Here is a 14,107-nt window from a genome sequence, read left to right as displayed (position 1 = left end):
CTATTCATCATTTCTGTCTCACATTTCTAAGTTATTTAATAAATGTTTATTGGACAACTACCTAGTGTCAGCCATTTCACTCGATTTTAGTTATAAAATCTTAAGCAATTATTATCACTGAAGTAATGTAATTACACATAGTAAGTAAATAGGAAGTAGGTACCAAGAAATTTTTATATACTGTGACATCTACTATAAAAGGTTATGTAAGTCCTGTTCTAGGAGCATGTGGAAAGTGCCTAGACCCAAATCTATAGCAAAATCCTGATCTGCACTTGGGTGGGTCATGGCATGTACCTATAGTAGATCAGGGGTAGATCAGTATGAAACGTAAATGAACTGTAGGAAGCGTTTGGGAGGATTGATTGACTGGAGCATCTCACTGAACTTGAATATTGTCTCTGAGGCTGACTGTGCACAATATTTAAACGTAGGCAAGTTTATAATTTCCTTCAATTCAGATTTTTATTGCAAATATATTCCTCACTGATATTTTCTAAATAGAACATTTTTCCATGCCAACCACTGACTGAGGAAATCAAGCTGCTGATGAACGCTCGATGTTAGCAACAACTTAAACTGAATGTTGGACTAAGAAAATGGGAATAAAACTTGATGAATATGAAAAGCTTTAAGTGGCTTATGGTGTCCATTAGTTGTACAATTTATTCTATTCCAGAAACAAATAATATGTGGCTTTGTGATATTAATGTATTTTCCACTAATACTCTACATTAAAGCATTCAGGATATACATCAATCCATTTATGAATTGACATAAATAATTCTTCCATGTGGATTGATGACAACTGTAGGGTGCATTTACTTAAGTATCTTAAAATAAGGAGATAAATAGTAAAACATATTGAAATAAGTTTCTAGTGCATCAAATGTATGTGTATGTGTATACAAAGTACAGTGCACATAATTAGTGTATATGTATGCGTATTTACTTGTGCAAGTAAATGAGATATGGCCTGTATAATGATCCCTGACTTAGGGATCCTTGGAAATAGCTCTCTAACTAATTGGATTTATGAATGCCTATAGATAGCAAATTGTCTGGGCCTCAATGGCCCCTTCCTTCCTTCCTTCCTGCCTGCCTGCCTGCCTGTCTGCCTTCCTGCCTTCCTTCCTTCCCTCCATCCCTCCCTCGCTCCTTCCATTCTTCCCTCCTTCCCTCCCTCATTCTTTTGCCCTCTTCCTTTCATTGAAGTTGTTAGATTCTACTCTAGTAAAATTTAGGATCTTTATAGTCCTTTTAATACCTAACATTCTATTATATAAATATTGGGGAATGGAGGCATAGGAATGTTGATTTAGTTTTCCAGTGAGGAATAGAGCAGACAGAAACACTAAAACCATTTCTTGACAATTTATTCCAAGGAAGAAGTCCTTTGCTTTCATCTTTCAGGCACTCTGATTTTATCCACTGACCTTGAATTTTTGTGTATCTATTTTTCTCTATACTTAATATGCTTCTATTTTGTCACCTTTTCTCCTTCATCTTCTCAGAGCAATTCATCCAAGTCTTTTTAATATCCCCCTCATTTGGAGTCTTCTCCTAGAGTATTATTTGTGATTACAGTCCTTTTCATTGTCCTTCACTAGACTTTTTTATTTCTGTTAGGTTTATTTAGAGATGGGGTGACCATAACTAAAAACTTTATTGAAGGTGAAACAGACTATGATACATGTACCTTGTACACATGCAATGGGATTTTTATTTTCATTCATTTTATCTCCTTTATAAAGATATTAGGTCACTGAAAATATTATCAAATGCTAAACATAAGATTGTACATTTTTATTTTTTTATTTTTTTTTAAATATTTTTATTTATTTCTAGGAGAGAGAGAGAGAGACAGCGTGAGCAGGGGAGGGTCAGAGAGAGAAGGAGTCACAGACTGAAACAGGCTCCAGGCTCTGAGCTGGCAGTCAGCACAGAGCCCGACGCGGGGCTCGAACCCACAAACCGCGAGATCATGACCTAAGCGAAAGTCGTACGCTTAACCGACTAAGCCACCCAGGCGCCCCAAGATTGTACATTTTTAAAGTGATGAAGTTATTTAAACTTTTTAAGAATATAATAATATTTTTCAAAAAGATAATGTATCCCCTCAAGCCAGCATTTTTCCATTAGCAAATATTTATCTGATATTTCATCATCTGCAATATTTCAATGCAATTAATATTTATTGAAGTTTAACTATGTTCAAAGCACATATGAATGTTGCAGGTGATATAATTAGAGTAAAAATGTTATTAATGAAGTACATTTTAGAAGAGCAAGTAAAACAGATGAACAAATTTATCTAAAATATGGTAAGTGATATAATACAGTCTAAGTACTATGAAGAAGAAATTACTTTTGGGGTGATGTGATTAGGGAAAATATCCCTAATAGAAGAGAAACTTAAAAGTTCCACTAGCATATTGCTACAGGTCATATCAATTCAGTCCTTCCAACCTACAGCCTGTAGGTAATATTAGCATCCACCAGTATTTATTATATAACCAGCAAATTTAAAAATTAGTCACCATAAGACAGAGGCACTTCGGCTCCTTACTCTTTGTTTCAATGACTGAAAATGACGTATAAGCTGATATATCCTTCCTTTTCCACTATTCTTTTGAATTCTCTTATCCGCTGTTATCAGCTTGGTGGAAAGGATTTTACAAATTTCCATTCCCACAGGATCCATGTCTCAGTATCCCCATATGTGTTGGTTTGCATAAGTGGTTACTGTCAATCAGTTCCTCATATAACTCATGGTTGCCCTCTTTGTAATGGCACAGATCCAGTGTAAACCTTTCACTAAGAAGCTGAATGGAGCCACAGAATATGGTGTCCTACATGGGGTTTAGTTTTGGACTTTACTATTGGCAGATTGGGCAATCAGTGTTAGCTAGACTTGCTTTGGTGAAGGGAGGTCCACCACATTTAAACTATGCTTAGACTCCATCATAAGAATTTTGTATACAAACGCATTGAATAAAAGTGAGGTTGACTAGGATCAGAAGTTGACTGACATATAGAAGACAGACTTGTACATTGTTTTATAGCTTTATCTGCCACAGATGTTCTGTGCAGGGCATTAATGTGTGATGCAGACATCTTGACATCTGGTGTCCTTTTTTTTTAAGTTTATTTTTATTTATTTTGAGAGAGAGAGAGAGAGCAAATGAGGGAGGGGCAGAGAGAGGGAGACAGATAATCCCAAGTGGTCTCAACAGTATGAGCACAGAGCCTGATACAGGACCCACAAACCGTGATATCATGACTTGAGCTGAAGTCAAGAGTCAGACGCCTAACCAACTGAGCCACCCAGGTGTCTATTGTGTCCTTTCTTTTCTTTATTTTTAAAACATTCACAGTGGCATTTATTTATTTATTTATTTATTTATTTATTTAGTTTAGTTTATTGTCAAGTTGGTTTCCATATAACACCCAATGCTCATCCCAACAAGTGCCCTCCTCCATGCCCATCTCCCCTCTTTCCCTCTCCCCCACCCCGTCTCAGCCTTCAGTTTATTCTCAGCATTCAAGAGTCTCTCATGGTTTGCCTCCCTCCCTCTCCCCAACTATTTTTCCCTTTCTCCTCCCCTATGGTCCTCCGTTAAGTTTCTCCTAATCCACCTATATGTGCAAACATGATATTTGTCCTTCTCTGCCTGACCTATTTTGCTCAGCATAACACCCTTTAGTTCTATCCATGTTGCTGCACATGGCCAGATTTCATTGTTTCTCATTGCCATGGAGTATTCCATTGTATAAATATACCACATCTTGATCCATTCATCAGTTGATGGATACTTAGGTTCTAACCATGTTTTGGCTATTGTTGAGAGTGCTGCTATGAAAATTGGGGTACCTGTGTACCTGTGCCCCTATGCGTCAGCACCCCTGTATCTCTTGGGGTATTCCTAGCAGTGCTATTGCTGAGTCATAGGGGAGGTCTATTGTTAATTTTGTGAGGAACCTCCATACTGTTTTCCAGAGTGGTTGCACTAGTTTACATTCCCACCAGCAGTGTAGGAGGGTGCTCATTTCTCCACATCCTCATGAGCATCTAGAGTCTCCTGATTTGTTCATTTTAAACGCTCTGACCGGCATGAGGTGGTATCTCAGTGTGATTTTGATTTGTATTTCCCTGATGATGAGGGACGCTGAGCATCGTTTCATGTGTCTGGTGGCCATCTCGATGTCCTCTTTGGAGAAGTGTCTGTTCATGTCTTCTGCCCATTTCTCCACTGGATTAGTTGTTTTCTGGGTGTGGAGTTTGATGATTTCCTTATATATTTTGGATACTAGCCGTTTATCTGATATGTCATTTACAACTATCTCTTCCCATTCTGTCAGTTGCCTATTAGTTTTACTGATTGTTTCCTTTGCCGTGCAGAAGCTTTTTATCTTGATGAGGTCCCAATAGTTCATTTTTGCTCTTGATTCCCTTGCCTTTGGGATGTGTCATGTAAGAAATTGCTACAGTTGAGGTGTAGGAGGTTGTTTTCTACTTTGTCCTCTAGGGTTTTGATGGTTTCCTGTCTCACATTCAGGTCCTTTATCCATTTTGAGTTTATTTTTGTGGATGGTGTGAGAAAATGATCTAGTTTCATTCTTCTGCATGTTGCTGTCCAGTTCTCCCAGCACCAATTGTTAAAGAGGCTGTCTTTTTTCCATTTGATGCTCTTCCCCGCTTTGTCAAAGATTAGTTGGCCATACATTTGTGGGTTCAATTCTGAGTTCCGTATTCTATTCCACTGGTCTATGTGTCTGTTTTTGTGCCAATAACATATTACATTGGTGATTACAGCTTGGTAGTAGAGGCTAAAGTCAGGGATGGTAATGCCCTCCCGTTTTGGTTTTTTTCAATATTACTTTGGTTATTCGGGGTCTTTTGTGGTTACATACAAATTTTAGGATAGTTTGTTCTAGTTTTGAGGAGAATGCTGGTGCAATTTTGATTGGGATTGCATTGAATGTGTAGATTGCTTTGGGTTGTAATGACATTTTAACATCTCTTCTTCTGACCCATAAGCATGGAATGTTTTTCCATTTCTTTATGTCTTCAATTTCCTTCATAAGTTTTCTATAGTTTTCTTCATACAGGTCTCCTATATCTTTAGTTAGGTTTATTTCCCAGGTATTTTATGTTTTTTTTGTGCAATTGTGAATGGGATCAGTTTCTTGATTTCTCTTTTTGTTGCTTCATTATTGGTATACAAAAATGCAACTGATTTCTGTACATTGATTTTGTATCCTGCAACACTGCTGAATTCATGGTTCAGTTCTATTAGGCTTCTGGTGAAGTCTGTCGGGTTTTCTATGTAGAGAATCATGTTGTCTGTGAAAAGTGAAAGTTTGACTTCTTCTTTACCAATTCTGATGCCTTTTATTTCCTTTTGTTGTCTGATGGCTGATGCTAGGACTTCCAGCACTATATTAAACAACAGTGGTGAGAGTGGACATCTCTGTTTTGTTCCTGATCTCAGGGAGAAAGCTCTCATTTTTTCTTCATTGAGGATGATGTTAGCTGAGGGCTTCTCATAGATGGCTTTTATGATGTTTAGGTAAGTTCCTTCTATCCCAGCTTTCTCGAGGGTCTTATGAAGAAGGGATGCTGTATCTTATCGAATGTTTTTTTCTGCATCTATCAACAGAATCATATGGTTTTTATCTTTTTTTTTTTTTTTGTTAATGTGATGTATTGCATTGATTGACTTCCAAATATTGAACCAGACCTGTAACCCAGGAATGAATCCCGCTTGATCTTGGTGGATAATTCTTTTTATGTGCTGCTGGATTCGATTTGCAAGTATCTTGTTGAGGATTTTTGTATCTGTATTCATCAAGGATATTGGCCTGTAGTTCTCTTTTTTTGCTGGATCTCTGTCTGGCTTGGGAATCAAAGTGATGCTGGCTTCATAAAATGAGTCCAGAAGTTTTCCTTCAATTTCTACTTTTTGAAATAGCTTGAGAAGAATGGGTATTAATTCTGTTTTAAATGTCTGGTAGAATTCCCCAGGGAAGCCATCTGGCCCAGGTCTCTTATTTGTTGGGAGATTTTGGATAACTGATTCGATTTCTTCACTCATTATGGGTCTGCTCAGGTTTTCTATTTCTTCCCGTGTGAATTTTGGTAGTGAGTGTGTTTAGGAATTTGTCCATTTCTTCTAAGTTGTTTAGTTTGTTGGCATATAATTTTTCATAGTATTCCCTGATAATTGCTTGTATTTCTGAGGAGCTGGTTGTAATAAGTCCTTTTCCTTTCATGATTTTGTCTATCTGAGTGCCTCTCTTTTCTTTTTGAGAAGCCTGGCTAGAGGTTTGTCAATTTTGTTTATTTTTTCAAAAAACCAACTCTTGGGATCATTGATCTGTTCAACTGTTTTTTTTTTGGTTTCTATATTGTTTATTTCTGCCCTGATTTTTATTATTTCTCATCTCATACTGGGCTTGTGGCGCTCCTGTTGCTCTCCCTCTAGTTCTTTTAGGTGCGCTGTTAGATTTTGCACTTGCAGTTTTTCTGATTTCTTGAAAATGGCCTGGAAAGCAATGTACTTTCCTCTTAGGACTGCCTTTGCCACATCCCATAGAGTTTGGATTGTTGTATTTTCGTTTCCATTTGTTTCCATATATTTTTTTAATTTCTTCTCTAATTGCCTGATTGGTCCATTCGTTCTTTAGTAGGGTGTTCTATAACCTCCATGTTTTTGGAGGTTTTCCAGACTTCTTCCTATGATTGATTTCAAGTTTCATAACATTGAGATCTGAAAGTGTGCATGGTATGGTCTCAATTCTTTTATATTTATTGAGGGCTGCTTTATGTCCCAGTATGTGATCTATCTTGGAGAATGTGCCATGCGCACTTGAGAAGAAAGTGAATTCCATGACCTCAGGATGTAGAGTTCTAAATATATCTGTCAAATCCATCTGGCCCAATGTGTCATTCAGGTCCTTTGTGTCTTTAGTGATCTTCTGTCTAGTTGATCTATTCATTGCTGTAAGTGGAGATTTAAAGTCTCCTGCTATTAGCACATTCTTATCTATAAGATCGTTTCTGTTTGTGATTGTTTTATATCTTTAGGTGCTCCCATATTCGATGCGTAGACATTTATAATTGTTAGTTCTTCTTGATTTATAGACACATTCTTCTTCATCCCTTGTTATTGTCTTTACTTTAAGGTCCAGTTTGTCTGATATAAGTATAGCTACTCCAGCTTTCTTTTGACTTCCAGTAGCATGATATATATTTCCCCATCACCTTACTTTCAATCTGAAGGTGTCCTCCAGTCCAAAATGAGTTTCTTGTAGACAACAATAGATGGATTTTTTTTTTTTATCCGTTCTTCTACCCTATGTCTTTTGATTGGAGCATTCAGCCCATTTTCATTCAGTGTTATTATTGAAATATATGGGTTTAGAGTCATTGTGTCCTTTGTGGGATTCATACTTGTGGTGGTGTCTCTAGTATCTTGCATTCCTTGCAACATTTCCCTCATAGAGTCCCCCTCAGTATTTCTTGTTTTTCTGGTTTAGTTGTGACATATTCTTTTAATTTTTTTTTATTTGGATAGACTTTTATCTCTCCTTCTATTCTGAATGACAGGCTTGCTGGATAGAGGATTCTTGGCTGCATATTTTTTTCTGTTCATCACATTGAAGATCTCCTGCCATTCTTTTCTGGCCTGCCAAGTTTCAATAGATAGGTCTGTCACCACTCTGATAGGTTTCCCTTTGTATGTTAGGGCCCTTTTCTCCCTAGCTGCTTTCAACATTCTCTCTTTGTCCTTATCTTTTGCCAGTTTCATTATGATATATTGTGCAGAAGATCGTTTCAAGTTACATCTGAGGGGAGTTCTCTGTGACTCTTGGATTTCAGCGTCTACTTCCCTCCTTAGGTTGGGGAAGTTCTCTGCTATAGTTTGTTCAAGGATTCCTTCAGCAACTTTCCCTCTCTCTTCCTCCTTTGGAATTCCTATGATACGAATATTGTTCCGTTTGATTGTATTGCTGAGCTCTGGAATTCTTCTTTCTTGTTCCTAGATCAGTTTGTCTCTTTTTCTCAGCTTTCTCTTTTTCTATAATTGTGTTCTAAATCACTTATTTTCCTTTCTGCCTCTTTAATCTGTGCATTGGACGCCTCTATTTTATTATGTATCTCATTTATAGCATTTTTTAATTCATCATAACTATTTTTAAGCTCCATAGTCTTTGTAGCAATAGTTTCTCTGATGTCTTCCATGCGTTTTTCAAGCCCAACGATTAATTTTATGACTATTGTTCTAAATTCTTGTTCAGTTTTGTTGCTTATATCTGTTTTGAGCAGTTCTTTAGCTGTCATTTCTTCCTGGAATTTCTTTGGAGAAGAGTTCTTCTGTGTTGTCATTTTCTTTAGCTTTCTATCTCTTGTTAATTTTAAAAGCTTGTACACTCGGCCCCTGCGACTTCTGCTGTATTAGAGAGGGCTCTTTGACTGTCCAGGGCCTGTCCATTCAGGAAGTGTTCTTTGAAGGGTGACTCTTGGTTTCTCTTATTGAGGCTTTGGTTATTTTATTTCCCTACTCGTAGTGGTTTGGGACCCTCCACCATGTATACTTTGGCTTGTTTCTTGAGGTAGCTCTTAGTGAATGAAAAAAATGAACAAATGAATCCAGGAAGTGGCGCCGTCCCATGACGGTGTCTTGTGTCCTTTCTGAGACATTCATCCACATAGTTCTTCATCACAATTCCTTGTCATAAGTTTTCCAGTGTCATCAGTTTCTAATCATTTGACCAATGCATTAACCATGGCCTATAAATTAATTTGTAACTCAGTTTATTTCAATATTTAGACAAAGTAGAAAATTCTATATATTGCCAAATTTATCCCAGGTGGGAAGATTTCTTTTTATCATTACCTTTTGATTATCTATAAGGGAGGCTTTAGTGCAACATTTACCTATTACCAGCTATGGTCAGTACATCATAATCATGTATTAACCAGACCTGCACTTTTCCCTCTAATATTTTAATTGGAAGAAGATTGAATTTTAATTTTTCAATTAAATTTTAGTATTTTACACAGATGCTGTCTTAAACAGGTTGTAGAAATCCCATTTACTCAAAGGATTAAAGTATACAAAGTCCTTCTTAAAGCACAAAACAGTTTAGGACAGGTTTACATGAATCATGAGAATATATTTGGAGTGATTTTAAAGACCCAAGAAATTTTTTTTTCTTAAATAGTTTATTGTCATGTTGGTTTCCATATAACACCCAATGCTCATCCCAACAAGTGCCCTCCCCCATTCCCATCATCTCCCTTCTCGTCTCTACCATCCCCATCAGCCCTTAGTTTGTTCTCAGCATTCAAGAGTCTCTCATGGTTTGCCTCTCTCCCTCTCCCCAACTATTTTCCCTTCTTCTCCCTCATAAGACCCAAGAAATTTTGAATTGTCTGCTATCCAGATAAAGGCTACAGTGTTTCAAGTGCTTTATGTGAATGTGATTATATTTTATATATGGAATTTACATGGTAACATGACCAATCTTTGTTGCCCCTGAATTACAGTTTATATTAGTGACTATTTTTTGTTTGTTTTCTGCTTTGATCTTGAAATTACTCCAAGGGAAACGACTGGGAAATTAGGCTTCTTAAATTTGTTTAGGAAACTAATAAAACATAGAATCGATAAGAAATTGAAAACTCATCAAAGAATATGTCTACACCTGTGGATATTAAAAGAAGCTACAAAATTCTGATAGATAAGTGTAATAAAATGTCATGGGAAATATTTCTGAGTGTTATGTTAACAGCTGAAACTACAATGTACCATTTCAGTAGGAAACAAAATAGAAAAACACTAAATATGATATACACTCAAATAAATGGTTTACTTTTGGTTTGGAGAAAGTTTGTCATTTTGAGGACAAAAGAAATTACATTGAGCCTCCAAAATCTTTGTCAAAACTGTTTTTCCATATTTTTATTTATTTTCTTTTCTTTATTGTGCCCTACTTATTTATTATAAATTGATAAAGCCTGTATATGTTGTAGGTATTTAAAAATGTTAGAGGTAATTTTAATTGCACAAATACCTTCATGAATATTGTTAAATTTAAGATATTTAGAAAAAAATAATAATTTGGGATTTCAATTTTTGTTTTATGAAATAAAACTATTATTTTAAAATTCTTAATGATTTTCTGTAAGTGCATGAACTAAATTAATATTATTTGAATTATACTTTTATGCACTGGGGAGTGTTATAGTTTCCAGGCAAAAATGAATGACCACAGACCAAATGAAAAATGGAGATCCATAAGAACTACATAAAAACAAGACATAAAGGATTATAATGAGAGTTATTATTTCCATTTCTCAAAAAGAAGTGGAAAGTACAGAGATTGTGACTGTATTTGAAGGAATAAAGATTTTACCTGGCATTTAAAAATAACTATTTGATAATTACATAGCTTTCTTTGTAGACTAAGTTAAGTACTTGACTTCCTAAAGAGTAAAGAATAGTAATTACTATGAAATCAAGTTGGATTAATGATAGAATTTCTTCACTTTTAATTATTCTATTTGTATGTATTCAGGGTGAAGTTTAAAGTAAAATATTCTTATTGTAGAAAATTTGAATGATATAAAACTATTACAAAGAATAATCTGAAAATTAGTTTTTTTCAAAATTACTCCAAATTACTTTTCCATGCACATAGGGATTCATATATATATATTTTACATAAAATTATATTCATTTTATAAAAATACATTTAAATATTTTCTCGTATGTAGTCCTCTAATTTTGTTTTATTATTGTTTGTACAATTTCCAAAGTTACAGGTGTAGTGTGATTAAAGACTAAATCTGAATGGTTTACAAATGTTTCAAAATATCACTGTTATGGAAAGACCTGTACTTAATTTGTTTTCCAAACATATTGTTAGAATAAAATTCTAAGGGCAGAATAATCTCTGGGTCAAAAGTGCACCAATAGTTGTCTTTTGCAGCTCTTAGAACTTTCCTCAATTAGTTGAAATTCAAATAACTTAATACAACTAAGTTCATAAATATACACAGAGATATAAACACACGTGTACTTTTTATGCTACATTTCACATTCCAATATATAATCCATTATTTGTGTTACTCTGTACTTGTGAGTGTGTGGGTAAAATTTAAGATAAGGAGACTACTTATTAGCTTAATTTTATTTTGTGTTTTCTGTTCTGATCCTTGACTAACAGCATACACTTTCAGTGTTTTTCTGATACATTTTAGTAAATGGGAAGTACATTTTTGTTATTTGCCCTGAAAAAATGTTTTGTAGAAATAAGCATTCATATTCATCCAATAAAATCACTCTGAGAATCTCTACAGTCTTGAATCCTTTTGGTATTGGCATTTAATTTATTTAATTTTATAGATAAATTTGAAATGACATAATAGTCATATATTATTGAATGTATATCTACTTTAGCTTTTATAAATTTTGTGCTTTCATGGATACTTCATTTTTAAGCTTATTCCTAACTAGTTTTTATGTTTGTGTTGTCATATCTATGAATAAGTTTTCTTTTTGTATTATTAAGCTGCTCACTGTATATAAAAAAACTCATTGGTATTGCATAGCAATTTTATAAATGACAATGTTGCATTTTATGTTAATGTTTTTTCAGCCAATTTTTTTGCTTGTTCAGATGAAGGCACACATTATTGCATATAATTATATTTTTCTTTTTTCTTCGCATTTTCATTGTCATTTTTCATGTATTTGCATTGGCTAGAATGTCACAATATTTCATTTTATTATTAATATTACATCTGTTGAAGTAAGATATTTTAAAATCAATTTAAGAATATGTTACTTATATCTGCATTTTAAATGAATTAATCAGGAATGTATAAAGAACATCATCAAACACTAAGCCAAAGCTGTAAGCAGATTATTGTCTCCTTTGCACAACTTAGTATGGTAGACAAAATTCTAAACTGACTCCCAGGAGTCCCCACCTCCTGGTGTCCACACTTATTCCTCATGACTGTGATTATAACGAAAGTCACTCCCATGGTTAGGATATGCTATATGGCACAGTTGACTTTGAGGAAGAGAGATTATTATAATGGGCCTGAACAGTTACACTAGGGAGAATGATGTTTCAGGAAATATTCTCAATTTCTTGAATCACTTTAAATATGTCCAAGTTTTCTAAAAAAAACTTTGTTTGAAACAACTTTCCTAAGTTTTCATTATTATAACTTTGTTAATTTTATTGATATCTTCAAACTTTTTACTAAGTTGAAGTTTTCATTTGCATCAACATTACTTAGATTGGGTTCATTCTCTATAAAGATTATAAAATAGTTTTTTTCTTTTTTTAAGTTTGTTTATTTTGAGAGAGAGAGAGGGAGGGAGCAAGTGAGGGAGGGGCATAGAGAGAGAATCCCAAGCATCAGCATAGAGCCCCAGGACACAGGGCTCAGTCTCATGAATCATCAGATCATGACCTGAGCCCATGAGTTGATCGCTTAAATGGCTAAGCCACCCAGGCCCCCATAAAATGGTTTTTAAATAATTTTATTGTTCCCATCTTGGGCAATTATATGAAAATTCTCCATTTATGGTTATCACTGTTTGATTTTTTTTAACTTATTTTGGGAAAATTTATAGATGTAGCAAAACACAGAATTTAAAATATGTATTTTTATATCCTGGAATTGATAACTGCAAATATTTGCTTATACTTATTTCATTGTTTTTCAGCATAAGAAATGATGAAGTACAGATATAGTTGGACACTACATTATGGAACTTCCATTTCCCTCCCGACATCAAGTCCTTACTGCCCATTCTTCAGCCCAGTTTTATACATTGCACACTGTACATTACATATATAGTTGACTCTGGGCTTTAAATGTTACGTTGTTTTATTCTTCACTTTCTTTTTTCACTAACAATGTCTTGGAGACTTAGCTTTGTTGGTAAATGTCAAGCTTTTTTATTCTTTTTAATATTTTCCCTTGTATGCATATCCTGCAGTTTGTTTATTAACTTCACTTTTAAGATATTATGTCAAGTTATTGAATATCCTTGTATTACGACCTCGAGCATTACATTATATAAGTTCCCTGTGTGTATTTCTAGACACAGAGTGGTTGGATTGGAAAATAGGCATGGAAAATATCTGGTATGTCACCAGATATTCTCAATCACCATACAATCTTGATATTTCAATATATTTTCCTTTCATTGGTGAGGGTTTTTATTTTATATTTTCACTAAATAATGGATACTTAGCATTATCCAACTTTAATTTTTAATGTTTATTTATTTATTTTGAGAGAGAGAGAGTGCGTGTGAATAGGGGGAGGGTTAGACAGAGAGAAGAGAGAGAATCCCAAGCAAGTTCTACACTATCAGCTTGGAGCCTGATGTGGGACTTGATCCCATGAACCAGACAATCATGACCTAAGCTGAAACCAAGAGTCCAACATTTAACCAACTGAGTCACCCAGGTGCCCATAAAGTTTATTTTTTGAGATGGAGAGTGCACAGGTATGAGCCTGAGTCGGGGGGAGGGGATAGACAGAGGGGAAGAGGGAAATCCCAAGCAGGCTCCCTGCTGATAGCACAGAACTCGCAATGCAGGGTTGGAACTCACAAACTCTTGAGAGTGTGACCTGAGCCGAAATCGAGTCAGACGATTAAGCAACTAAGCCACCCAGGCACCTCTCCAATTTTACTGTTATTGTCAATCTGAGGGAAGTGAGCTAAAATCTTTTTTTGTTCTAATTTTATTATGTATGTATGTATGTATTTAGTATTCAGGTGATATATGTAGCCTTCCTCTTAGGTATATTGACTATCTGTTCCATTTCTACAAATTATTTATTTACAGTATTTTTTTCATTTTTAAATGACCACCTGTATTTTTTTTTCCTTTTTCATATTTAGGACTACTTTATATATTCTGGGGAATGACATTTATTTGATTACATATATTACTAATCTTTCCTTGTCTTGCTTATGTTTTTATTTTTTTAAACTTTTTAGTCACATTTCAAATACTAAAATTTAATCTCACTGTCTAACCGGTATTCCCTTAATTGTCACCA

Source organism: Hyaena hyaena, unplaced genomic scaffold (genome assembly GCF_003009895.1).
Source record: "Hyaena hyaena isolate Hyena2069 unplaced genomic scaffold, ASM300989v1 scaffold_625, whole genome shotgun sequence".
NCBI lineage: Eukaryota > Metazoa > Chordata > Mammalia > Carnivora > Hyaenidae > Hyaena > Hyaena hyaena.
This window is presented reverse-complemented; position numbering follows the sequence as displayed.